This window comes from Ambystoma mexicanum, chromosome 4q, assembly GCF_040938575.1.
Source record: "Ambystoma mexicanum isolate Mex_15411 chromosome 4q, UKY_AmexF1_1, whole genome shotgun sequence".
In the NCBI taxonomy this organism is placed as follows: domain Eukaryota; kingdom Metazoa; phylum Chordata; class Amphibia; order Caudata; family Ambystomatidae; genus Ambystoma; species Ambystoma mexicanum.
In genome coordinates, this window is record NC_090928.1 from 256556630 (window position 1) to 256583966 (window position 27337).

Genomic DNA, 27337 nt, shown 5'->3' on the forward strand with positions numbered 1-27337 from the left:
TGGGTTTCAGCATTCACGAATCATCAGTTTTGCACGAGCTGGTTCCAAAGAACATTTCGTATAGTTGGTTCTTATTTGGTTTCTGGTAAGTCTTAAAGTTTTTTATTGCAGATTGTTACTTTAATGCAGAGCGCAATATTGGGAAGGGAATAATTCTGTGTATTTTGGTGGTTTATAATGTGCATCAGAGGTGAGATTTACTCAAAATACAGACGATTCCGTTTTTTTCCGTTATTTCAGTGTCTTTTTGGGATATGTAACGTGCAACACAGGAGTGTGGCAATATTGGGGAACGGGTATTGTGTATTTTGGGGGTTTGTAATGTGCATTGGTTGAGATTTACTTAAAGTACAGGTGGCTTCAGTTCGTTTTGGGGTTTTCTCATGCAGATGTGTGACTTGTGTTTTATGGAGTGGGGATGGGCACAGTGTGTTCCTCCTTTACCAATGGGACTTCCACTGTACCAGCGAACAGTTATCCCCCCTACTGGAGGGGGACGGAGGGGTTCGGAGGATTTGATATATGCAGCAGATGGGGATATGTGTCTTATGCAGACAGACGCAGTGGAGTATCTTTGCTGAAAATGTTGGGGGGGGGGACATGATGTCTGATGAGAAGGTGCCTGTTATGATGTGCTTGTCTGATGAAAAGGTGCCTGTTATGATGTGCTTGTCTTTGTCTGCTGTAGCTGGTCATGTGCTTAGTGAAGTCATGCCAGTATCAAGTGGAATGTTGATGTATGAGTGTGAGAATGCTGTGTTGAGTGTTCTGTAACAGGATCAGTTGGTCCCTCCCTCCCTGGGTGATGGGTGCCGGTGATCTATTGTCTTGTACCTGATGTCTCAATCTCATGTAACTGTAACTAAAGAACATGAAGTAAACTTAAGAAGAAGTAATCTAAAATGGTGTGGATATTGCTTCTTAACATTGGCGACGAGGATCTCTGGAAGAAGAACCCTGGTGCAAAGGAAAGCAGGAAAGGAAGGTGACTGTACAGTACTGCTGCAGGGGGTGCAGGAATCATCAGGAAGAAGTAAGGAGATGGACATCACCGCCCCCAAGTAAGAAAACCCATCACCCAGGGCGGACAAGGGAGGAGAGGGAGGAGGACCATAGCATAACTGGATCAACAGCCTATAGCCTTGGGAGTGCTGGATCTTGGGGCATAAGCGGTGGAAGTGGAAGAGAAGGGTGCCCCTGGATTGCTGGATCCTGGGACATAAGAAGTGGAAGTGGTCCTGGGACAAAAGATTTTTTTTGGAAGTGGTCCATGTGGGAGGAGTGCCCATAGCAGAAAGTCCAGCAGTTGACTGAGCCAGGAGTCAGCATTCTGCAGTCCATAACTATTGGGAGTACTGTACTATAAATGGGGGCTCCAAGAAGCACTATGATCTGGATGAGAAAGGTGCTGGGTCTCATTTCGGATGGACTTTAAGCCCACTAACTGTGGAGTGATGTGTCCTAGCATGCCTGGACAGAAGCTATCTGCGTGACTGGAGTGCCTGTTATAATATGCCCACGTAAAAAAAAAGGAAAAAAAAGGGCACTGGTTTTGTGCCGCACGCCAGAAAGAGAAATGAAACGGGAGTCATGTCAAAACTTTCTCTCTATGAAATATTATGGCATGAGCTAGGCGAACGATGTGGGTTAAAAGGACAAAACTCCTGTGTTAAAAAAGACCAGGCGGAATGCAAAGAAAAAGTGTTTCCGTCTTATGAGATACGAACCAAGTGTTTTATTTGTAAGACTTCCAAAACCCAAAAATGAGGAAGCTGCATAATCAAAGTGAAGGGAGCAAGCATAAGTGTGTGACAGTTGGTAACAGAGCTCTTCACTAACCTGCTGACCGGAATGATGATGTCACAGCATGGACGGTCAGAGTTGGTGATGTTTTGGAACCTCCTGTTTTGTGTTCTACAAATGGAAGGTGCCGTTTATCTTCGTAACAGCGCCGAGTACGGGTTTTCAGGCAGTGAATTTGACTGCGATTGTTTGAGATGCAGTCTTTTAATAAAGAACCTTGTTTGGTGGACGCAACGTGACGCTGTCACGTGGTCGCATCCGGAAGGGATCAAGGTAATGCTGCGTTCATTGGGAAAGCTGCAGCGTCTCAGTGAGAGAGGTGTTCAGAGGCAGCTCTTAGATGAAGATATGCCGTTCCGCCTCAGTAAGTAAGGCGTTTGAAGCGGCCAGCAAATATGGTGACATGTGCGATATATATAAAAGGTGCCGGATGTAAGCAATTTTTGTGGTTCATACCAGTGTTAGGATTCAAACCGGTAGAAAAAGGGATTGTATTGATGCAGTACAATTATTAGAAGAGGATGTGAGTTATGGAAATGCAATAGGAACTCAACATATGCCTGTCAACATATGCCAAAGTGTGGTGTTTAGGATATAAGTAGCACAACGCATTAGGATGTAAACTCCAGTATGAGTGAGTTTGTTGTGGTGTTGTGTTTGATGATTTCGGGTACTATTACATATTAGTAAACATTAAAGCATGTAGTTAAGTAGTATACTAACCAACTTTGCGGATTTGCAGGTCTATGGACTAATGGACATTTTTTTAAAAAAAAAGGTGCGTCTTAAATGCAAATTAGTAAGTTGAGGTGCGCATTTAAGTATACATGAGCTAGAGTGTAGGTGTACAGGCAAGGGTACAGGTGTATGGTATACATGCCTTATTACGTTAGCATAACTTTTTGAGGATTTTTAGGAGTAAGTTGTTACACAACAACATGGACTTTTAGGGATATGTAAAAATCATATCGTGATGTGGAGTAATATTGCATGTGCTAGGTATAAGATTTTAGAGTTTAAGAAAAAAGATGTTAAATGAAGATGTAGAAATGTCATGTATATCCTCGTACTTGAGAAGTATGGAAGTGAAGACATGTTACTAGTATATTATCTAATTAATAGGTATGGAAGTACAAAAGAATGAGTGGGTGCAACATTCGTTTTTACTTAAGTATAAGTTTTACAGATTAGGGAGGTAGCGCCTCCGTTGGTGTTGACAGTAGGTAGTTCCGCTGTTTTGATGAGTATTGTTTGGTGGTAGCGCCACTTAGTAGTGCACTCTTTTAGTGATTTTAGTAGCACTGTTTGGGACATGGAGTTTGCGTTTTGTGGTGCAACTAAGGTGAGGTAGCGCCTCTGTAGGTCTTATATGTGAGTAAGGTCAATCCTGAGGGTAGCGCCTGTCAGGAATTTTAATGAGTGGTTAGTGAGAGTTGCACTTATGTGAATGGAAATGGGAAGGCTAGTGTTTTGGCATTAGTGCACTATCTGGAGAAGTTGATTCTTATCTTAAGGGACAGCTTGTTAAGTTCGATGAAGTGTGTTGCTGGTAAGGGACGCCCTCTAGTTGATGCTATGTTAAAGTTAAGAATGCTGTTCAAGACGAAGAGTCGCATGGTGATTTGTTATCCTTAAGTGTTATGTGTTATCCTGGCTATTGTTACCTGGTCAGGGTTTTGTTTATGGGACGTGTTAGTGCTGCCATTGAGATAAGTAGTTAGGTCAACCCCATGTTGTATTGGTGGTCTTGGAGATGGCTGGCCAGCATCTTCAAGTTGTTGCAGGATCTGTATATCTTGGTGTAGTTGGGTGGGCACTGGTGGCAAAGTCTGAATATGTACCTGTTTGTATGTTTGGGATGCAGGCATAGTTCCATATCTGGTAGCAGTGTTTTTAGTGGTTTGTGGGGTCTCTTAACAGGTATGGTGATTTTGTTGTCATCCTAGATGACTAGTATTGCATCAGGATGGCAAGTTGTGCTTCAGGGTGGCAGCCTGATGGCTCGCCTGTGGCGGGGGCGAGCGGAAGGATATATGTTATTTTAGTCATGGTTTGGTTGGTAGGGTAGTCTTTGCCTTGTGTATGGGCTGGTATGTGTCTAAAGTGTGAGTCTAGAGTCTGTTCGTGGCAGGGACAGACAGAAGGTGATTTGTTGTTATTATTGAGGGTGACCTGGATTTGTAGGGGAAGTTTGGAATCGCATGACTGTGAGAGTATCTGTGAAGTTTGTATGGTGGATGGTGGTGTGACTTGCTTGTATGTAAAGTGCTTGTTGTTTGTGTAGGTGTTTCGGTAAGGAGGGAGATATGTTATGATGTGCTTGTCTTTGTCTGCTGTAGCTGGTCATGTGCTTAGTGATGTCATGCCAGTGTCAAGTGGAATGTTGATGTATGAGTGTGAGAATGCTGTGTTGAGTGTTCTGTAACAGGATCAGTTGGTCCCTCCCTCCCTGGATGATAGGTGCCGGTGATCTTTTGTCTTGTACCTGATGTCTCAATCTCATGTAACTGTAACTAAAGAACATGAAGTAAACTTAAGAAGTAATCTAAAGCGGTGTGGATATTGCTTCTTAACAGTGCCCCAGCCAAATGAATGGGGATAAAATGGTGTGCCATGAAAGTTGGAGGGGCAAACACCCCCGTGCCCCCCTAAAATTATGCTCATAGACAGACGCATTTGGATACGAATTTCTAGCATAACTGTTCAGTTATTTATTTCTCCTGCAAAGGGGGCGATTTGGCATTCCCCGGGGAGGGGATTTTTCATTTATCGCTTTGCAATGTGTGGAAGAGAAGGCTAAACGGAGGCTTTGTATTGCTTTCATTATCAATCACACATTTAAAGTCCCTACGAGACCCAATAGCATTGTGTGTTTTTTTAAAAGTTTGCTGATACTTTCTGAAATGCCTTTATGGGTTAATGACGTGTATCTGTCACGTCCTCGTGACGTTTTCACGTGGGACGTCGAAGTGCTTAGGAAGAGGATTAGAAGGAAGGAGCGCTCCACGCCGTGCATGGGCAGGTATTTATTTTTTTTTTGTGCATTATTCATCTTGGAGAAGTGCCAGGTATATTTAATAATGATATTTTACCCAGCTGAGTACCCGCAGAGTACTTACTGACTGCTTACCTGCCCAGCTCCTTGCTACATCGCGCTCGGATTTACTTTGCTGGAATCTTCCATCTTCATTTCAACTACAGACCTGCTGGGTATTCAATGGACAAATTGAACATTTACTGTCCCACATAACTTATTTAATTTCTTATGCAACTCCCCCTTTTTTTCAATATTTACTTTCTTTTCCTTTTGGAGTTTAGACACGCCCCCTGCAAGTTCAAATTCGGCTCCTGCGCGCACCCAGCTGAGTACCTGCAGAGTACTGACCGCGGTGCAGCTTGTCTGCGGCTACTCTTACTTGCTGGCAAATAACCCCTCTTTGCTGTTGCAAGACTTCTGTCTTGGGTGAGCCTGATTTTTGATGATTTTTTTTTTGGACCTGCGACCTTTGACAATTGCATTACAATGAATCGGCTCACAGCTGGCATGCACCGCATCCCGAGCCAGTTGATGCAGCGGCAACATTTGCTGAACTCCCCAAAAAATGTAGGTACGCCTAAGCCTTGGACCTGCGACCTTTGACAATTGCATTACAATGAATCGGCTCACAGCTGGCATGCACCGCATCCCGAGCCAGTTGATGCAGCGACAACATTTGCTAAAATCCCCAAAAAATTTAGGTACGCTTAAGCCCGGATCTTCCCTTAAAAAAACCATTGGCTTTTCGTCTGATATCCAAAACTTCCTTTTTGAATGCTGACACAGCTGGCAATGCGCCGCTTAATGCAACTGCTTCTAATAGCCTAAACCATCAAGGCACCCCGAGTCAAGCTTGTTCTGCTGTCTCCAAATTTCCGCCTGTCCTTTCTGATGCAACAATGCGACGTTGCACTTTAACCACAATTAATCCTTCTCGTAGTGAAATATTTCACACCCCGAGCTACCTTCCTGAATTTTCTATGGAACCTGTTACAGTAATTCCAGTGTCATTTCTTCCAATAACTTTATATTCGCAGGTTGCGAATCCCTCATATGATAAAAATCAAACTGACAATCAAACCGTTTACTCTCCATCTAATCAGCACAATCTCATTTTGCCTCTTCCATTACCGCTTTCCTCATCTACCCAAAAGCCAGATTCTAAAGTCCCAACAGCTGTTTTTTCACAATCCTCCCATTTAAATGAGGCTAACATTTCAGCTCTTTCCAAATCTCCTGTGCTGTTTCCCACTGACACACCGGAAGACATCATTTCTCCGGGTGATTCTGACTCGTCGTCAGTTGCCTCATTTTCCAAGCCTCTTCCACGTCCATCATTTGGCTTCCCATCGGTCTCCAACCCGGCTCTGGAAGCTGCCTTAACTGCTATTAACACAAGTATTTTTACCCTGACTAAATTATTTGAAGTACTAGACTTGAGATCAACCACACAAAATGCCTCGTTGGCCTTACTTCATAACAAAATGGACTGGATTGCTACAAGAAGATCAATTAGCTCCAGTTAAGAGCTAAACGGTGTCCGGACATTTCGTCAAAAGACATTTCGTCGAAAGACATTTGGTCGACGGAATTTGGTCGAAAACCAAATGGTCGAATTTTTTATTTTATTTATATATATATTTTTTAGGTTTTAGTTTAGGGAAAAAAGGGTTTTTTAGAAAAAAAAGAGGGTTGGGGGGACCCCCCCCCCCCAAAAAAAGTGAAAATAAAAAATAAAAAAAATTCGACCATTTGGTTTTCGACCAAATGGTTTTGACCAAATGTCCTGTCGACCATTTGTTTTCGACGAAATGTCTGGTAACCGAGCTAAACATGCCAAGTGCCTCTCGTCTGCCACCAGATCCTAACATTGTAATACCTTTGGAAACACCACAGACCGATGTGGTAGATGTTGAAATTCAACCCCAATCCCAGTCCGCCCTCTCGCCTAAACCTGCTGAGATTTAATGCATCTCGCCAGACATCCAAATTATTGAAAAACCGCTATTTGATGTCTTCTCCAGACCGTTGAACAATAGAAGGAGGAGAAGAAAAGGAAATAGAAAACGCACCTCCCAAAGGTTCAACAAATCTAACCACAACCAGAAAAGTGACCAAAGGCAAAGGAAGAAATCAAAAAATGCTCTGTCACCAACTAAAAATACAAATTCTAAATCAAAATCCCAAAAATTCATTGCAAATATTTCAGCCCCTCAGATTGCTTCCAACGAATCCGAAGAACGGGCCAAGGATTCCACCCCTGTTTTACCAATGGCATCCATCGCCTCAAACAACCTCCTCCCTCCAGCTCTTGGTGCTTCCAAAGGTAAGACTCTTGTAATAGAAACTCCTGTATATAATGTGCCTCTGATTGATTCTGAAATGTTTAATCAATCTAACTTGAATAATATCCATGACCAACTCATGAATCAATCAGTATATCCAGAAGGCACAAATTCGATTGTAGAGGATGTTCATCATGGTCTACATGTTGTCTCGCGCAATAAACATCATCCTCCCCCAACTTTTCATGTAAACTTTGACTTAGATTACACCTCTTTTAAAACTTAAGACCAAGGGCGCAAAGAAATGCCTCCAAGTTCAATTGATCAAACTGAGCTAGTTTCCTCATCAATTTCATCCTCCTCAAGATCATTTAACCACTGTTCGAGTCAGTCCAAAAGTCTTCCATTCATCATATGCCGATAATAGATGGCCAAGACTATTCCTCCACTGCTAACACAGGCCCTGTAGTCAGATTCTCCCCAAATGCCCATAGATGTAATTCATGATGACCCTAGACCTGCTGTTTACTATCCAAACCCCTTAGTATTAAAAGATGAGATCATTCGCATTACAATGCTTGATAGACTGTATTCTGATCCTTTCCCAAACCGCACAACAATTCTTATGGTTTTTAATTCCATTAACTCACTGAAACAGATAAATTCTTCTGACATTGAATCAGTGAGGTATCCAAACCCGGTGATCACTATTCGCTCCCAAATTGTCAATTATCTAGTATGGAGTGAAAGACAGCAAATATTTCTGAAAGAAATGCAACTGGAAGCTATTATGCCTCCTCCTGTGAGTAAGGACATTTCTCCTTCGACTGTGGCTCAATTACCTCTAAACTCAAGATCCTTAGCCTCTTATGGCACTAATGAAACTCCTTGTTGTCAATGTATGAATGATATACGACCAAATAACAAACCACCTCCATCTAAATGGGATTGGCTCAGAATGGAGCCGAAAGATAATGCACAAATGACAGCCCACTAGGATAATCTTCGAGACTCTAATCATATCTGCTCTCTAGCCTTGTGGAACACGAGAGGCTTTTCGCATTTACTCTTTACTGAGACCTCTGTTCTCAACTCCTTTGACATTGTAGCATTACAAGAAACCTGGATGCAGACAGCCCCAATATGGGAAAACCATCAAATCCAAACTGTACAAGCGTCAAAACCTGCTAGAGGGCGTCCGGCTGCCAGGCTACTAGTTGCAATTAGAAATGACTCTCAACTAGCTCTTACGGCCTGGACTTCCCCTGATTCAGGTATTCAAATTGTTAGAATATCTACTATTAATACACTTCATCCTTTCTTCCCAAGTTGTATTCTCATAAATATTTATTGGAATCCGACTTCCCCTTCCGCTACCCAGTTTTTTGACAAAATTGAAAATATCTTGAATCAATCTTTAACTGATCCAGACATAAAGACCACATTGATTGTAGGCGACTTTAATTTTGATTGCCTCTCTAATCCTAATACTACTATTAATCTGAGAGCCTAAAGATGGTTGAACCTTATGAAAATGAGAACGTTTTATATGTTAAATGGCTCTACTCCTGAAGATTCCCCTCCTAAGCCTACATGGAAGAGAAACTTGAGCAAATCCATTTTAGACTATGTCTATATTTCTGCTGATGCGAACAAACTGGTAGCTTCATATGAGGTGTTATACACCTCAGATAGCGATCATAATATTCTCAAAGTCTGCTGGGTATCCCATAATGTGAAAATGTTTGATTATTTTGACACAAATGTTGAAGTAAATAATGCCAGAAATCGACTTAAATGGTTCCCTGGACAAATACTGAAACTACGCCAGAGAATCAAACAAACTATTTCACATGAACCATCCTCAACGCAAATTTTCTACAATGATTGAATCATGATGCTAAACCAAGAAATTCGTGGCTCCACTCGACCAATATTTACTTATAAATATCCTCGAATAGTAGCCATTTCTATTCTCAAGAAACGTGCTTTAAGAACAATTGCAGCTAAATTGTGTAAAAACTTAAGAACTCAAACATAAAATATAAAAAATAGAATAAAACAACAATTGTACCTATACAAATAAGGGAAAGCGGAATCCATGTTGAAAGCCCTTATCTCCAAGTCTTCCGGGCAAATATGGAAGGTTATCAACAACATGCCCTCCAATGCTAACCGATCTGTTCTTCTAAATTCCATCTCTGAAAAAACGTGGATCCTAGATTATCAAGCTCTCTTGTCAAAATCTCATTTACCACAAAATGAACAATTCATTGATCATCCTTCTCTAAACAAACTTAAGTTCGATAATTTAGATATTCGTATCATAATGAAAAAGTTGAGCACATCTAGAGCTCCGGGGCCTGATCAATTGACGAATGCAGTACTAAAAACTAATCCCGAAAAATGGGCTATGCTGTTGGAAACGATTTTCTTGAGAGTGACAGCTGCCATTTCTCCATCCTGGCAACAAGCTATTGTTGTTCCAATCTTCAAAAAAGGTGATAGATCTAATCCAAACAATTACAGACCTATAGCTCTATTAGATGCTCCTGGTAAGATTTTTGCAAGACTTGTTTTACGTGATTTTACTAAATGGCTTGTTGAAAATCACCACATGGACATAAACCAATCTGGCTTTGTAGCTGGCATTGGTACAGCATTACATCTTTTAATTGTGTCCATCATACAGCAACAAGCAATTTCTATCTAAGAAACCTGTATTTATTGCTTTTATTGATTTTAAGCAAGCTTTTGACTCAGTTTCGAGAGAGAGTCTATGGTCCAAACTTTTAAACGCAAATTGTCCATTGTATATTAGGTTTTTAATTTATCAATTTTATTCAAAAACTACAATAAGAGTCAAACTAACAACCAATGGTCTTTTATCTCAATCAATCGAAACTGACTCTGGCCTAAAACAAGGTTGTCCGTTTGCCTCTATTCTCTTTAATTTTTAGATTAAAGACATGTACCTTGCGTTTAATTCAGTTCGTTCATTCTCGCCCAAAATATGTGATCGTGAAATTTCTTATTTGCTTTATGCTGATGATCTTATTATTTTAGACTGGACTCCTATTGGTCTTCAGAGGACACTTGCTGCCTTGTCTGATTATGCTGACAAGAATGACTTAATAATCAACACTTGCAAGTCCAATATGTTTGTTTTTCATCACCAGCGCCGTTTGTCTAATTACAAATTCAACAGGAGGCTGGGAAAGTCTTCTTTAACCCGAATATAAATATCTTGGGGTAAATATAAATTCACATCCTTCTGACCAGCCCTATAACTCGGAACTTACCTCTAGAATGAGATCATTAGCAATTCAAGGTAAAGCCCTTCAATTGAAGTACAGGAAATTTTCCCTCTTGCCTGCTAGAATTTTTTACTTACAAAAAGTCATACCAATAATTACATATGGAAGCCAAACCAAGACTAGTCCTAAAGCTGTGAGGTGGGATATTTTAGAGGGCATTTACTGGAAGCATATTCTTCTGGTTCCTTCATCGACCCCTATCACCTTAATTAGATACGAGCTTGGTCTTGTCTCTCTTAACGCCATGGTTTCTTGGCTAATGTTAGCAATGTATAGGAAATGTATTATCTCGTCTGACTCATCAGCTAACCTGTTTCCTACTTTAAAAAAGATCTTGGAGACCCCGAACTTCAAACCGTTGCATCAATGGAAAACGGTGTGTCTCCAAATCCTTCAAGAGGCCGACATCTCTATATCTCTTTTACTTGAGTCTCCTGACAAAGCAAAGATTAAATTGTGGAGACACGATTGGATTTGTACCTAGGATAAAATTAATTCCAATCCGGCTGTTAAGAAGGGTTTTTTTCAATTACATCCTGTTAATGAGTTACCACAATATTTAATGAAGTTTCCTGAGCGTAGGTATGCTGATGCGTTCCTACGGTTTCGATTCGATCTCCTTCCTACTAAGGAAAAACTTGCTTCGTACAATAATCTTCCGGGCTTCCTCCAGATCGTGTGGTCATTGTAAACTTGTTGTATCTGTGGAAACCATGAGACACCTTATGATAGATTGTTTATAGCTAACTGATATGACAACTCCTTAACCTCTACTAACATTTTCAGCATTTCTCATTACTAACCAAAGATGACTTATAGTTTGCAATATTTAATGCTTCTAAAACTTCGCTGATCATTGATGTAGTTCAATTTTTGAGAGAATTAAACCTAATTGTGTTTCTATAGAGTACATGCGCAACAAAGTCAAATAATGTGTAAAATAGTAAAACTTCTCTTCTCTTCTATTTATCTTTTTTTTCTCAAGTTGCCTTTTAAAACCACATATGATTGCTGATATGTTGTGTTACTTATTACTTATTTGAATTGTACATTATCTACTCTAATTGTTATAAGTCTTCTTTAAAGAAATGTTACTTTCGATTAAGCAATTGATTACTGTGAAGGACTAACATTTGAAAATTATGTTGTAATCAATTGAAAAAGTTGTTAAATGAACTAAAACAAGTCTAATAAAACAAATGAAATTTTTATTTATATTGCGCTCATGCACAGGTGTTTCAGAGCGCGGCAAGGGAGGGGAACGGGGAGAAAAAACACTGATGGGTTTGTTTTTCCTATTTTGATTTTAGTTGCACCAACAGCAGATCTTTGTGTGTCTTCTTGACTGGTATCCCCATCCTGGGCTCCACCCACCCCCAAACAGAAGTGGTTTATGGCTGTGCCGCACACGCCGAGAGAATTTCAGGGCAGATTCGGCTGCTGGCAGCAAGTCGGGTTGTACTGCCATCTTCACCCTTGTCCAGTGGTGGAAATTGAAAAAATGTGGTTGGGGGTCACACAAGGGCCAGGGTGGGGGAGGAGTTGAAGGGCGGTGCCCAAAGAGGCAGGGTTTGGGGGGGCGGAGCTGGCAGTTGACCTCCGATCAAAGGAAATGTTCTAAATAATAGTTTTAAATGGCGCAATTTCTTTCATGCGGCTTCTTTTCCAAACTATATATCAATTCCACTTCCCTGACACTGGCGACGAGTTACTTCACTGTGCGAATAATAGTTTTGACCAGTGTTGCTGAGTAAATATTCTTTAAAATGCCCAATTTGCATCCCATTTTACTCCCCCTTGGGTACTATTAAAACATGGTCAGAAAAGGAATGAATTGCCATTTACAACTATGGGCCACTTTTTCATTGGTGCCCGAGACAATTTTATGGCCCAGTCCGACCCGCACTTGTACAAGGGAGCAAACCGTACCAGACATCTGTGCACCTAAACTACCAACAGCAATGTTAGTCTACACTGTGATCTGAGCTCATGCAGAGGATTATTTTAAGCAGACTTTTAAAGAATCATTAAGAAGAGCATTTACTCTAGCTAATGGTGAAAGAGCAGATAATCTGTGAGGAAATCCTGGTTTTAACCGAGGGATTGTCCTGCAACCTCATTCTTAAAACATGCTGATTTCTGTTCGCCATAAGCAACGTTTTCTTTTACTTGAACTACACCCGGCACAGCTCCTGCAGCTCCCCTCTGAAAGCAGTTGGGTGGCTGCATCGTGTGGGATAGTTTCAATGATAATAGGGGTATTTATTTATTCATGCAATGTTTGACGGCTGCCTGTATATTTTTTTTTTAACAAATTTTCATGCAATGTTTGTCGGATACATGGACCCGGATTATTCATTTATTTATGCAATGTTTGTGGGATACAAGTATCTGACAAACATTGCATAAAGAAACTCTTCCTCTGGTGACCCTGCGCACCCTGCACAGGGTCACCAGAGGAAGTTAATTTGCTTTTCCTGCAGCTGTGACCTGTATCAAAGTCCTGCTGTGTACACGTAGGGGGGCGGAGCCATCAGAACGCTCATGGCAGCAATCAGCTGCTCTGCCCCCCTACTCTGTGCTGCCGCAAGCGCTTTCTTTTCTTTCTTTTTTTTCCAAAGTAACCCATCGCAGAGCAGGGGTTTGGGGTTTGCGGCGGCTGACTCTGGCCGGTTCCCGCAATCCGGCTGCACATCTGGTGCCGGATCTCTGATCTGACGAGAGCCGGCCCAATGACCAGCGCTGCCGTTATCTGCGCAACACGGGTTTCACTGTTAAAACAGCAATGAGCTCACTACGACGGCATGCAGTTCCCTTGGTATTATTTCTGTAACTTTACTGCCTTTACGAGGTGAGGGGTTCTGAACATTGCAGGGAGATGTGGCTGACTTTACCGCTCAGTGCTGCCAGGAAGTGCATTGATCTGTACCGGCCAGAGTCTGTACCACAAGATGTCTATCTTGACCCAGTCTTGCCAGCAAGATAACAATGAGTATTTAGCCCTAAAAAATAGCCATACTGTAGGCAGAGGTCTTCAATCTGTGGGGCGTGTGATCCAGGAAAGCGAGTAAAGAGAAAATACATGCTCAGTCAGTGCAACTTGATGAGGGCGCAGGAAATAAATCCAGCCTGGACGTGCGCTTTCCTGAATTTGGATCGTGGGTCCATGCTGCGTTGTTGCTTCCTGCTGGCGACGCCAGCGTCTTATTGCCTGGTAAGGGATGCCGCTTCTCTTCTCAGACCGCCACACCACAGTTAGAGGGAGTGCCGGGAAGCCAAGCGTTTCAAGCCTTTGTCGGTCCCTCTGCTTCCCTCTCCCACTTTGGACCCACGAAAACTAAAGCATGGGGAAAGGTGAGCAGGGGGGCTGGATCACTGCAATGCTGGTTCCCCCAGTGCCCTTCTCCCTCTGTGCCCCCACCTTGCTTGGCCATGGGGGAAGAAGAGGCGAGCGGCGACGGAAGCACGCATTGCCAGTGTTGTATGATATCCAGCTACCCCACAGCAGATTTCTGGGCTCTCCAGCAATCCGCTGTGGGGTAGCCAGATATCGTACGACACCGGTCCCCCCCTGCTTTGGCTGTCCCCCTGCTTCGGCACCCCTCTGGTCCAGACCCGGCCTGCCTCAGCCATGACCAGGCTTTATCAAGCCCCCAGCTTTGCAGAGGGAAGCTGGGGGCTTGGTGACCTAATCTAAGCAGTGCTCCTTTCCCCAGCTGCCACTCGCGCATTTCCTGGCTCTGTTTGCTCATCCCGTTTATTTTTTCTGTCCTGAAAGGGACACCATGGAAATCAATGGGCCATGAACATCACTGTGGCGGGGAGAAGTGTGGTCACTGTTGAAAGCAGGCATTCTACATGCTGGACACATTATTGTTCAAATGTGCGTTTTACACATTCAAAGGAAAAAAGTAATTTCCAAATTCAAAAACGTTCCTGAAACTTGCATTCAGTAGTTTTGTTTGAGATGTGTGTTTTTTGTTTTTTTTTGTTTTTTTTCTCCTGAGCACCACACCAATACAATTTGTGTGCCCCTTGCTTTGTGTTTTATCACAGTTTCTATTCATAAAGATGTTATGTTTACAAATAAATGCTTCCATTGTGCAGACAGTAGTTATTAGAAAATTAAACTGGGTTCATGGGTGCCCAACGGAGGCGGAAATACCCCAACCCATCCCTTGGCCACAACACATTTCATAGCACTTCCTTTTTTATAAGTAATTGCAAAAAGCCCTATCGATTAAGAATGTTTGCATAATTTCTTTTGTTTTTATTGTTTTGGTTAAATTCAACCTTAAACACAGTCTCAGCAATGGTCTTGTCAACCTGCTGAGCTACCTGGGGAGCCATCTACTATAGAGCAAGTCTATGCATCCCATGATATACTAAAATCACTGCATTACCAACAGTACATTGGTTGCACCGCTGCCATAGAAGTGATTTAAAGTAGAATTCATGTATATCATCCTGCTGTGGGTGCCAAGCCTTCGCCTGCATGTGGCACCATATGTTCAGAGAAGCCAGGGGCCCTCGTGTCTGGCATAGCAGCCGTAGCAGTCTGCTGCTACGTCAGCGCTGTCACCTAACTGCAGTATAAGCTACATGGCTATTACTGGATGTTTCCGAAAGTTGGCTCGGTGAGTTAAGAACTACTGTGTCGTATTCTATGTAAGCTATGTAGATGAATGATTTTAATGCCAGCAGGCTGGACTTCCCACTGTTAAGGGTAACCTATAACAAGCTAATGCTCTTTAGCTCGCTCGCTCTATTATTATTTTTTGTCTCTGTGACTGAGTATGAGTCACGTTTTCAGGTATGTGCTCTTGACTGCTCTCTCTACCAGCTAGGGAACCTTGGAGATTTCCCAGTTGGACTCTGCACCCTAAGTCCCTTTTGTGTGCGGGGGAGGATGTGTGCCGACTGGCAGAGTGTAGTGCGCACATATTGGTATGGTCAATCTGGTATGTTTATAATTTTTTTTTTATTGTACTTTTTCATTTGCAGGAACACAAATTGGCTTAATAATCCCATCTTGGACAGCAAAGTCCCCAGCAGCAATGGCACCATAAAACAATCCTGACATCTGAATTAGGACTTTCCGATGGTAAGAATGTCTTTTTTTTTTAAACAACTGTATTTTGCTGTGGTGATTTTAAAGGTATAGTAGGAGTCACAATCAGAGATTTCAAACCTATTTTTGAGGCTGTTCCTTTCTTGAGGCGGTACTGAATGTTCACGTCTCGTGTGGGAGTTGCATTTACAGTGCACTGTGTACTCTCTCCTGGTTTCCCAGCGTTACGCCCTGCTTACTAGCTGATGCTCACACCCAAGAGTTGGTTTTAACACCTGCTCAGTTTTGAAGTCTCAGGTAGACCCATGTATTCTTGACTAAGCGTCGGTGTGTCAACCTAACCACCTGTGTCCCAGCAAGAAAACTCCAGTGAAGCACTTGACCCAGTCACGCAGGCAAGTAAGGATTTCTTCTCCCTTTGTAATATTGGTTGAGTAGAAGTGCTGAACGTTTATATCAGCCCTGTGCAATGTGCATCCAGGTGTGGTTTTCGCCGCCCTGTGGCCTAGTCCAGGACCACACTGCAACAAAAAATTACAGCTAGAACTTCACGATCTGAAAAGGAGTCTTCTGAGACTTGTGTCAATGTGGTGTACTTTAAATCCAAGCAGCATTTCTGACCCATTTCTGCTGAGTTTGTTTTTCCCCCAAGCCTTTTCACGTGGTTCGTTTTAAATCTTATGTGGTGTTCGTCAATTTAAATCTTTTAAAGCATTTTTAATTTTTGAAAACTTTAAATGGTTTTTAAAAAATAACGTGACATAAATTAACATGGGGGGTTTGCAATGTTTTCAGTCAGGCTCCTTTTTTAGATGGATCATTGGTATTAAGTGAAAATATCTTTTTCACTGTACCGATTGGGTGGGGGGGTGTCGATTTAGAAAGACCGCTGCGGTCTTTCTAAATTGAACAATCATACTTGTCAAACCCCTGTCACACATGAGTGCGCGCAGGGGCTGCCAGGCACTGTGAAACCCAGCAGAGTGGTCACAGGAGGCAGAGGTGTGTTTTGGACTGTGTGTGCGCATGTGGGTAAGATGCGTGTGTTGGGGGAGGGAAATTGGAGTTTCGGGGGGTCCCCCCCAATTGACGAGTTAATAAGCGGGTGGGGAAGGAGGAGGGCAGTATGTGAATTCCGCACTTTAAAGTCAATACAAAAACGGCTGGGAAAAAAATCAGTATTTTTTGTGTTCAGGCTTTAAAATGCAGAAATAACACATACAACTGGATAGTTTCCTAGTGCCCAAAGATGGTAGGAATCTCAAACGAAACGTGGAAGTAGAGGTGGAAATGGACATGAGAAATGCAAAAACACGGAAATGTGTCTTTTTTGCGTTTTGGGTTCACATGGATCGCAATGGCTGACAATTTAAGCTGCAGTGTGTGGTTTGTGGCACTACATTAGCAAGCCTGAAGCCAACACTTAAGGCGCATTTGGAAACAAAACCTTAGCAAAAAAGACCAGGGATTTGTTTGTACGGCAGCTACAAGGCATACACAAGCAAAAGACACTGTTAAAACGTGGCCTCAGTACCTGCAAATGCTTTGGAAGCTTCTTACCACATTATCTGGGGGGAAAAAAGCCTTTTACAGATGCTGAGAGTAATTCTGCCAACAATTCTCACTGTCAACCAGGTATTGCTTAGTGACGGTGCAGCAGAGAAATGCAAAAGTATCTTTGTCTGACACCACAATATTCCGCCGCATCACTGACCTGTCCTCTTCTATCAGTACAGAATTGATATCGTGCTTGAAATATTGGAGAAATATTTTGTAAGCCAATTCAGGGCAGAGCAACTGCATCTATAGTCACTGACATTGTTAACTACTTCCTAAATTTCCACTGCCTGAGTGTGTGTTGGTATTTGCTTGGATGGTGCTCCTTCAATGTCTGGTGCTAGAACTGGGTTAAAAGCAAAAGTGTTGATACTAGCTCCACATGATCCACGGGAAGCTTTGCCTGTGCGCAATATGGGAATGGACTCTCAGAGGTGCTGACTTCGTTTGTAAAGATTGTGCATTTTATTAGGATGCACTGCAGAAGAGCCCATCTGTTTGCCACATTATGTGCAAAAATGGGAGCTGAACATGATGCTTTGTTTCACACGGAGGTCAGGTTGCTTTTCAGGGGGAAAGGTTAAAATTGTGTTTAGGAACTCTGGAACATAGTGAGACGCTTTCTCCTGGGTTTAGACCAGACGAAAGAAGAGCCTCTGTGTGATTCACACTGGCTTGTACTGTTAGCTTACTTGACCTCTTTGAAAAGCTATATTTTCTAAACCTCTCCCTGCAAGGCACAGAAAAGAAACCACATCATTGGCTATGAACGCAAAAATGTCAGCATTGAAGAAGAAGTTGGAGCTTTGGAGGAGGAGGGTTAATGTCTGCATTCCGACGCGTTTCATTTGTAGCAGATGCTCTTGATCTTTTCATGTATTGCTGAACTAATGGGAAACCATCTCAGAACCACTCTCAAAAGTACTTTCCAGAGGACTATTGTAGCATCAATGACTGAGTGGTTCAGCCTTTCCTATCGGACGTAGGGGCGCGCCCACCTCCCAATACACCTCCAGGAGGAACTAATGGAACTTCAAAGTGACCGCCTACTGGAGAGTCAATTCAAAAAATTGACCTTGGGTGGATTTTGGCAAAATGCAGTTTCCTCCTTTATCCAAATGCAGTCAATGTCCTGTTACCTTTCAGCACCTCGTACCTTTGCAATATTGCATTTTCAACTTTTGCAGCCCTAAAGACTAAATATCAGTCAAAGCTGGAAGAACACCTGTGGTTGGCTATTGCAAAATTTGAACCCAATAGTTCATAACCCACCTTCCCAGCGCAGCCCCTCCTGCAAAGGGCCCGAGGCAAAGGGCGGCTCCTACAAGAGATGGCCACAGAAAGTGTGAGCTGGTGTCCACAGAGGAAACAAAGGAAGCCAGCAACCAACAGACACCAACAAAACTATAAGTGTGGCATGGGTGGGGTGTAGAGCAATTACTCTTCTCCCTTCTCCAGAAAGCCCTCGCCACTCTACCTTACCTCTCCATAACGTAGACTGCCATATAATTACAACATGCATACTTAGAGATTAGTGACCACCAACCCAAATCCACTCTTGGCTGGACTGTGAACGTTGCATTGCATTACCCACTAACATGCTAGCCAATGTTAACTATTGCCACACCTATAGGGAACGGTCAAGATCGGCCTGCATCACCTTTAGACAGGTGCAATAATGTTAGCATGTGCAAAACTTAGATGGAATTCTTAACCGTAGCTTGCGTCGCATCCAGACAGGATTATGAATGTTACCATGTGCCACACCCAGATGGAATTCTTAACCTTTGCTTGCGTCGCATCTAGATAGAAATGTGAATGTTAGCATGTGCCACACTTGGATGGAATTCTTAGCCGTAGCTTGCGTCGCATCCAGACAGGATTGTGGATCTTGGCATATGCCACACTTGGATGGAATTCTTTACCTCAGCCTGCGTCCCATCTAGACAGAAATGTGAATGTTAGCATGCGCCACACTTAGGTGGAATTCTTAGCCTTAGCCTGCGTTGCATCTGGACGGGATTGTGAATGTCGGCATGTGCCACACTTGGATGGAATTCTTAACCTCAGCCTGCGTCACATCTAGATAGAAATGTGAATGTTAGAATGTGCCACACTTAGATGGAGTTCTTAACCTTAGCCTGCGTCGCTTTAGATAAAATGTGAATGTTAGAACACTTGAATGAAACTGTGAATGATGACAATTGCAACACTTGAATGGAATCGTGATCACTAGCCTGCCTCACATCTAAACAAAATATTGAAAATTAGCAAGCGCCAAACTCCGATGGAATAGTGAATGATGGCAGGCATCACACCTAGACATAACCGCAAGGACAGCAATGCCAATTAACCAATCCACTAACAATTTCATCCCTCTCCATACACCTCTCAAACTCTATCCAAACACAACCACAATCCTAAAACGCAGCAAACTGCACAAACTTCACCACACTGCAACAACAATACAAACCGCACATAGACTTGCACAACATCACATGATGACTACCGACCATAAAACACCCAAAGCCCAGCCAACTGACCCACCGGGCTGAGGCTGCCAACAGCACTGCTATCTTGCACTTTTCCAGCTCATTCCCAATAACTCACCCCCCTCCCTCTTTCAGAGCCGCCAGAGCACCAGGGGACCACTCCGGTGGTAATAGTGCGCGGTACAAATATCCTTTAACATTAACTTGGCTGGCTGCTGAAAGGAAGGCCCACCCTTCACACTAGCTCTCCAGTATGCCACTGTCCAACTTGCAAGTGACTGCATTGATAGTAATCAAGTTTTTGTACTTAAGTATGTCCTACGTTACTGTAAAAAATTAATATCCAACGCTACGTTTAGTCGCGTCCCTTGTAGCAAAAAATTCAGAATGCTGCGTTTACAAATATTTGCCCTCTAATTAATTTGAGTTATTGCAAGCAAAGATTTTGAAAGAATGTTGTTTGGCACCATTCTACACCAGATAAACATTTTGGAGTCCATGTGGATAGAGGGGCCCAAGCCAAGTACCTTTTTCTTAGGGAGGGCTTGGGGGTCAAACAAGTTTGAAGACCACTGCCTGCAATGTGACTATCTTATCAAGAAAATGTTTTTATTTTTTATTTTTAAAAAGACAAAAAACCTAATTGCTATCTTGCTGGCACCGCTATATCTTAACATATATTTTGATTGCTAGTTTGGATGAACACTTATCCTCCCTGGTCCATAGGGGACAGTGCACGTGTGGGCTTAAACGGCAGAAGCTTAATGTACTAAACAAACCTTTGCAAAATCCCTGGTTGCTTTAAAGTGGTCCATTATCCACGTGCTTGCTGTGCCCTTGTGTGCGACGGTGCTATGTGTCCGGTACAGTGCATATACAACTCGTACACATGACCGCACCTTCAGTGGGTAGGAGCGAAATCATTCTGGTGCTTTACTGTGAAGGAAAGTTGCACGGACCCAGCGAAACTGAAGATTTGACTCTTGTCTGCCTAAGAACATTGCAGTGTCGCATAGCCCCTGTGAGAATGTGTCTCTTGTATATAGTGGGCACAGTGCTTGTAATTTTCAATAAGTTGCCCAGACAGCTGCATGCCAGTGCACAGACACCCGCTGGCATAGATTTCCCTTGTGTGGGGATTGTTGATATGTGCCTTGTGGCAAACGTGTGTGACTTTCGCAGCATCTTTAATATTGCTTAATTCTGAAGCAGGGTGCCAAGTGGCAAAGTTTTGTTTGGCTTGCATGAAGGCTGGCTAAGTTTTGAAGTGTGTGGCAGACTGTTTGAGCTGCTGTTTGGTACAGGGTATGCTGCACACACCGCCAGGTGTAGTCTCCGGCTGGGGATGGTTGAAACGCCCTGATGAATGAGTTCTTTGATTCCTGCGTTCCTCCTTCTGGTGGCATAGGGTGCTTTGGGCTTAGATTTGCTGTTGTGATTCTGCGCACAGAGAATGGTTGCAGATATTGGCCATCCAAGCTCTCATGAAGAAGGGAGAGAAAAAGACTCCTCTAACCAACAGTGGACCGATGCCCCCCCATCTATTTATTTCTCTTAACAATGCTTGCATCCTGATTGCTTTCACTTAAGCCATTGAACACCAGCCAACTAAAAAAAGTGGTATCCATTAATTGTCCAGCAACTGAATTTGCATTAAAGGAGAGTCTCAACAACCCCCATACCATTCCCCCACCCTCCCCTGTTTCAAGCTGGGGAAGATTGTTGAGATTTGTGTAATGTGAAAAGTGTACAGGGCAGGTACTCTGTGAAGTTCAAGGTCAAAGCACCCCTAAAGAGGTTCTGTAAAGCTGCCCCCCATAAAAAGCAAACTGTCTGGCATTTAAATAATGCTTTTGAATATTATTTTTTCACTGCTGAAAGTTACGGATGCTATACCTGCGAGGCTGAGCTTTTTGCGCCATTTATTTTAAAGGGCACATAGATGGCTTGTTCGCCCCCCCGTTTTCCATTGCCTTTTCGGTTCGCAGTAGGGCTAGTTGTGCCAGCCTTTATGCGAGGGGACCGTGTTCTAATTCCCCTCTTGACTCATGCTCTACTCCATCTACGTTTAGTTTGTTTAACACTTTGGGGAAATCGCTACATGATTTAATATGTACAAATGTAAGTTTCAGGGACTCTGGATTACTGCATGTTCTAGTTATACTTATGTCACATTCTCTATATAGGTTGACGGTCCCAGGAGGGATTTTATTGCCCCTTCAATGCGTTTTCTTTGTTTTTTCCAACCACTTGACCTGAGCAGTTATATGAAGATAGTTTGCCTGTAAACCTTATTGAATGCTTGCTAGGGATAGTAATCCCTGTCATTAATTTTGAAAATATCTTTTTTGATCATTGTTTATGATGATCTGGGGTGAATGCTTTTTATGGTTTTTCTTTTTATCTAATGATGGGACCAGTTCATTCTCGTTAGATGATGTTGAGCTATTTTCTTGCTTGTCTGGACCAGCCGTGTGTATCGGCACTGGCGCAGTAGTGGGAGTTTTCTGACCTGGGCGTGAAAGGAGTGCTGCGAATAGCTTTGCTCTTTGAGAGCGGGAGGTCACTTTATTCCCTTAACCCCTTAAGTGCCAAGGGCAAGGTACTTTTCGTGGGTGGGGCGACTCCTTCCCAGTTCCACACAATGGGTCTCATTACGACCCAGGCGCTAATGGGTTAACGGCGCCGTAAAAGGCTGCGGCGCCGTTAACCTATTAGCGTCTAATTACGAGGTCCCTTTGCGGGACTCGACCTTAACGGCTGGTGTAGACCAGCCGTTAAAGTAGGGACCCGCAAAGGGACCTTGGTGCTAATTACAGTGCCGCAATTTGCGGCACCATACTTAGCGCCTTCCCCATTCCCATTGAGCCCTATGGGACAAAAATGGGAATGGGGAAGGGCCATGGAGGAAGGGGGAATTACCGCCCCGCCAACCTTGTAATGGGGTGGTAATTCCCCCTTTCTCCATGGCGGAGTCGGTAACTTACCGGCATGGACCATGGTGCTAGTAGCACCATGGTCTTCCGCCAGGGTCGTAATGAGGCCCAATGACTGTTAAACGGATCAGGCTGATTGCTTTCAAACCGTTGCCAAGTAGGGTATACATGCTCCTACTGGCTGCCCCTCTCTGGCTTTAATGCTGTTGCTGCTCCAATGCCCCCACAATGTTCCACACAAATAGTCCACGCCTTCCTCAGATAGGTGCACCTGACCCTCTAAGTAATAGGTTATCTACATGTATCCAGCCGTGGTGCATGTGTGAGAAACCATGCCTCTGCAAAGTTTACCCATGGCTTGGTTAACATTTTTGCAGGCTTTTTCCACTGCTATGAGCGCTGCAATAGTTCAGCTGTAGTGCATAATTTATTGCACATTAGCGATGCTTATGTGGGGTGGGAGGGACTTCTGACCCTTCTGGAGGATAGTGCCTGGCTCATATTAGCAAAGGCCTTCCTGCTAAGGTGTAATATTTACTTTTTGTTCCCCCAGTAAAGATCACTTTGGTCATGGGTTCTGTCACTGCATACCCTCCTATTTCCTGTAGATGTTGCTGTTTGCAAGCTGGGGCTCTCTATGGTTGATATTTACATTTAAGAAACTGAGACATGTGTTTGGGCCTCATTACGACCCTGGCGCTAATGGGTTAACGGCGCAGTAAAAGGCTGTGGTGCCGTTAACCCATTAGCGCCTGGTTACGAGGTCCCTTTGCGGTACACCAGCCGTTAAAGTAGGGACCCGCAAAGGGACCTGTACGGTATCGCAATTTGCGGTACCGTACTTAGCGCCTTCCCCATTCCCATTGAGCCCTATGGGGCAAAAATGGGAATGGGGAAGGGCCATGGAGGAAGGGGGAATTACTGCCCCGCCAACCCTGTAATGGGGTGGTCATTCCCCCTTTCTCCATGGCGGAGTCGGTAAATTACTGGCATGGACCATGGTGCTATTAGCACCATGGTTTTCCGCCTGGGTCGTAATGAGGCCCTTTGTCTTTTAAAGGACACACACAAAATGACTGCAGCATTTTAGGTACAAGAGCTCCGCAGTTAAGAACGTATTGCCTCTCCAGAACACACACCTCTTAATTTGCGAACAGATGCAACTAGTTAAAGCCACAATGTGTGGAAGTCTTGGAGGAAGTTAACCAAGCACCAAGAGACGCTTCACTCATAAATCCGGACACATCAGGCAGGAACATCCATAGCAAGCCCACTATAAATTAATGGTTTTGGCTACAGACCTGGTTCACAAATACTTGGCACATACTAAATTTATATATTTTATTTCTTCTTTTAGACAATAACTCAAATCATCATGGCACTCTTTGATTCAGACAATTCTCTGTGCATTTGAAAGGATGGGGAATTTAAGCAATTCCTGGTGAAGTTAATTGGAAATTGCTGATAGAGGGTATTGATGAAAGTAGAAGAGAAATACGTGAAGAAAAGGATTTCAAGGAGTTATGCATTTCTAGTTAGGTAAGCAATGTATTTATTTATTTTTTTATTTTTTTGTTCATGTATTTGATGTTTGGGAGAGGAGGGCACATCTGACGTCCCTATGTGGAGTCGTTCCCCTTTTTCACGCATACAGATGAATGCTACACAATGCCCACCTCATTTACAGCATCTCTTTCCTCTAGAGTAACTAAAGATGGTCTACTGATTTCTCTTATGTTATTGGCAACGCGCTATGGGTTAAACGCCCTCGGGGACCGTAGTGCAGGTCAGAGTATGTGTGCAGCTAGGACAGAGAATGGATTGCTATTGGCGAATCGCACTCTACCTCCTTAAAGTTAGGTATACAGTCTTTTAGAATGAGAGTAAAACAATATCATCAGGGTATTCATCTGTAGGTGAATGTATTCCCATAAAGTCAGCCGACACATGTTTCGACCTTAGCCGTCTTCAAGGCCTTGAAATTGAACACTTGGTATGGTGACTAGGTTTGGAAGTTGATTGTGAAAATATCTTCAAACAATTTTCTGATAGTACTTAATGATTAAAGGGTTGAGTCCCGAGAGACCTGTCAATGGCTGGCGCGTTGCTCTTTAGTGGTGCTTGGACATCTTGGATTGGTTCCTCAAATCGAAATTTCTAAACTATCTTTTTTGATTTCTTTACCTTGGATGCAATCCTGAAAATGTAGTCCACGGGTTAGGGAACTAATCTAGGATGTCCAAGGTAGAGCGCGATTCGCAAATACAAATCTGTTTTCTGTCCTATTCATTCAAGGTCTTTATGCGTAGACCTTGTGGAATTGGTCATGCAGCTCGCCACTATTTATAAATTATAGTGGTCACAGCGCACTCTCAAGGGTATGTACCCATACACACTTTTATGTGTGCAGCTATACTGAGTTGTGGGTAGCTGCATGGGGAGGGAGGGAAAGCGCCAAGGAGAGCAAGAATAAGCAAAACTCCAAGGGGGAGGCTAGGGTTACGCTTAAGGGGAGTCACCCCAGTGTACAGCTCAGGCAAAATGTTTGTTGTATTGGTAGTCACACTATGAAGTTTCAACTTGCCTTTTTCATACCTGCAGCCAAGAAACAGTATTTAGACACAGGAATCATTTGATGAAATAACGAAAAGCTATAATTGAGGCTTTAAAAAGAAAGGTAGAGGAGAAAAAGCAGCTACTGGTGGGATCTGGAAAAAGAAGATGCAGTGAAAAAAACAAGAGAATTGTAAAAGCTGATGGGTGAAAACTGACTATTGCAAAATGTATTAATGGCTGTTCACAAAACCTGGAAAACCTTTTTGGCAGGGATGGCTAGTGTTCTTCATTCCTCCTACATTCCTTCCTCAGAACCTGCCTTTTACTTCACCTGGACAATTGATAGGCACAGCATTAAATCAGCAGATGTCTGTGTAATGTTGCAGTTCCCAGAGATGTACCTATGCAACAACTGCAAAATATTGGACTATAAAGTAACCTGTCAATTTTCTGCTACAAATGTTTAGCCGGACAGATCTAATTTGACATGCTCAACTCTATCACCACGTCTTCTTAACAGTGTGTTCTTTTTTTTTTTGTATTTTTTTTTTATTGTTTAATCAAAAAATAAGATTTTACAATACATTTTTGTAGAACAGTTCATCAGGCAGTCGAGATGAAACAAGGCAGACTTCATTGATACTTTCGCCGAGCTCCTACAAGTCTTTTAGCTAGAAATTTATGAGGCTTTGCTATAGCCCGGTAATAAGTCGCAGTGCAGCTGGATGCAGTGCTTTTGCAACTGTTTAACTATTTATTGACCACTTTTATCGTTTAGCAGCTTCTTCTCAATATATTCAGTCATTTTGGCCATTGCAATTTGCCATGCAGTTTTTTCGCCTCCTATCAATCGATACCACCATGTATCCTCTTCGGCCAAGATGTCGATGCCTACCATGCATGCTAGATATCTTTGCCTGATGGAACTGGTAGCTGAACAATTCATAATGTGATGCCTTAATGTTTCTTTTGGTGGATGCAAATCAGGTTTGCAGAATCGGCAATTGTTGGTTAACGCCTGGCCTCGAATGTATAAGATCTCGTTTGTTTTGTAAACGTTCAAACGTGCTCATAGAATCAAATTACTGGCCTGTTTACTTGGACATTGTTTTACGTAGGCTTGCAGCTCATTTCTTTTTACCATGTTACTTGGTAAGTGGCTGGTGAGTTTTAGCTTTGCGGCAGCATCTAATGTAGAGGCCCAGTCGTTATGTTTTATTCTTTTTAGGATTTTACACGGGTTGGATATAAGTTCCTCTTCATTTGATGCGATGCTGTTTAGCACCATTTAATTTTCGTTTTGCCAATTTGTTAGCATGTTGCAATTCCTACTATCCATTTCACATCTTATCAGTCTGAAGACCTCATTACTATGTGCCATTCTACATTTTCTATAGAGCATCATCGAATTGCACGTTACTGAGCATTCTAATGATTGCAGACTTAGTTCTCGTCTTATTGCTGACCCTGGTGTTGATGTCGGTAGATGTAATACTTTGCGCCAAAACAGTGCTTCCAACTTGGCCCATAGCTGTTTTGGAATTGTGGGCATTGCTTCTACACCGTATGTTACTGTGGGCACCACTTTCATTTTGTAGAAGTTTATCGTGGGTACTAAGGAATATTTTCCGAATTTGCCATCAATGACTTTGGCTTGGGCAGCTAGTTTTTTAGTTTTTGAGTACAATTCTGCTTGCATGGCAATTTCTTTTTCTGAACTGTCCATAATCACTCCTAGATATTTGAACTTGGCAAGGGTTTCAATGTTGGCTTCACCTAGGTGCCATTTAAAGTTGGATTTTTGTTTCATCCCACAGTTCTGGATTGTCATGACCTTCGTTTTGCTCGTGTTAATTTCAAGGTGATTTTCTACGGCATATATTTGCAGAGCGGTGAGTTTCCGTTGTAGCCCAATTTCTGTTCGATCAAATATTGTCATGTCATCTGCGTACAACAGATGTCCGATCTGCAGTGGACCCAGTTTTGGTGGAAAGGCCCTAGTTGATTTTTCTATGCTTGTGATGTCACTGATGTAAGAGAGAAACAACGCTGATGCTAACGAGCACCCTTGTTTGACCCCTCGTGTGCTTTGAATTTCATCTGATAGCGCGCCTTCCCGGTTCAGTCGTACCCTCAGAGAGGTGTTGTGGTGTAATGCTTGAATAGGGGCTAGTATGTTCTCTGGACAGTGCCAGGCCTTTAATTTGTTCCAGAGTACCTGTCTCTCCACTTGATCAAAAGCCTGAGTAAAATCGATGTATACTACGAGCAGGTGTTGCTTGT

At 42.9% G+C, this 27337-nt stretch overlaps 1 long non-coding RNA gene across 1 annotated transcript; it reads left to right on the forward strand.

The window, feature by feature from the left end:
• The first annotated feature begins 4 nt into the window (after positions 1–4).
• LOC138468503 (uncharacterized) lies at positions 5–24031 on the forward strand. Its single transcript, XR_011268288.1, has 3 exons — positions 5–85; positions 15447–15546; positions 23856–24031. It is a non-coding gene; the product is annotated as an uncharacterized lncRNA (long non-coding RNA).
• Positions 24032–27337: the final 3306 nt, after the last annotated feature.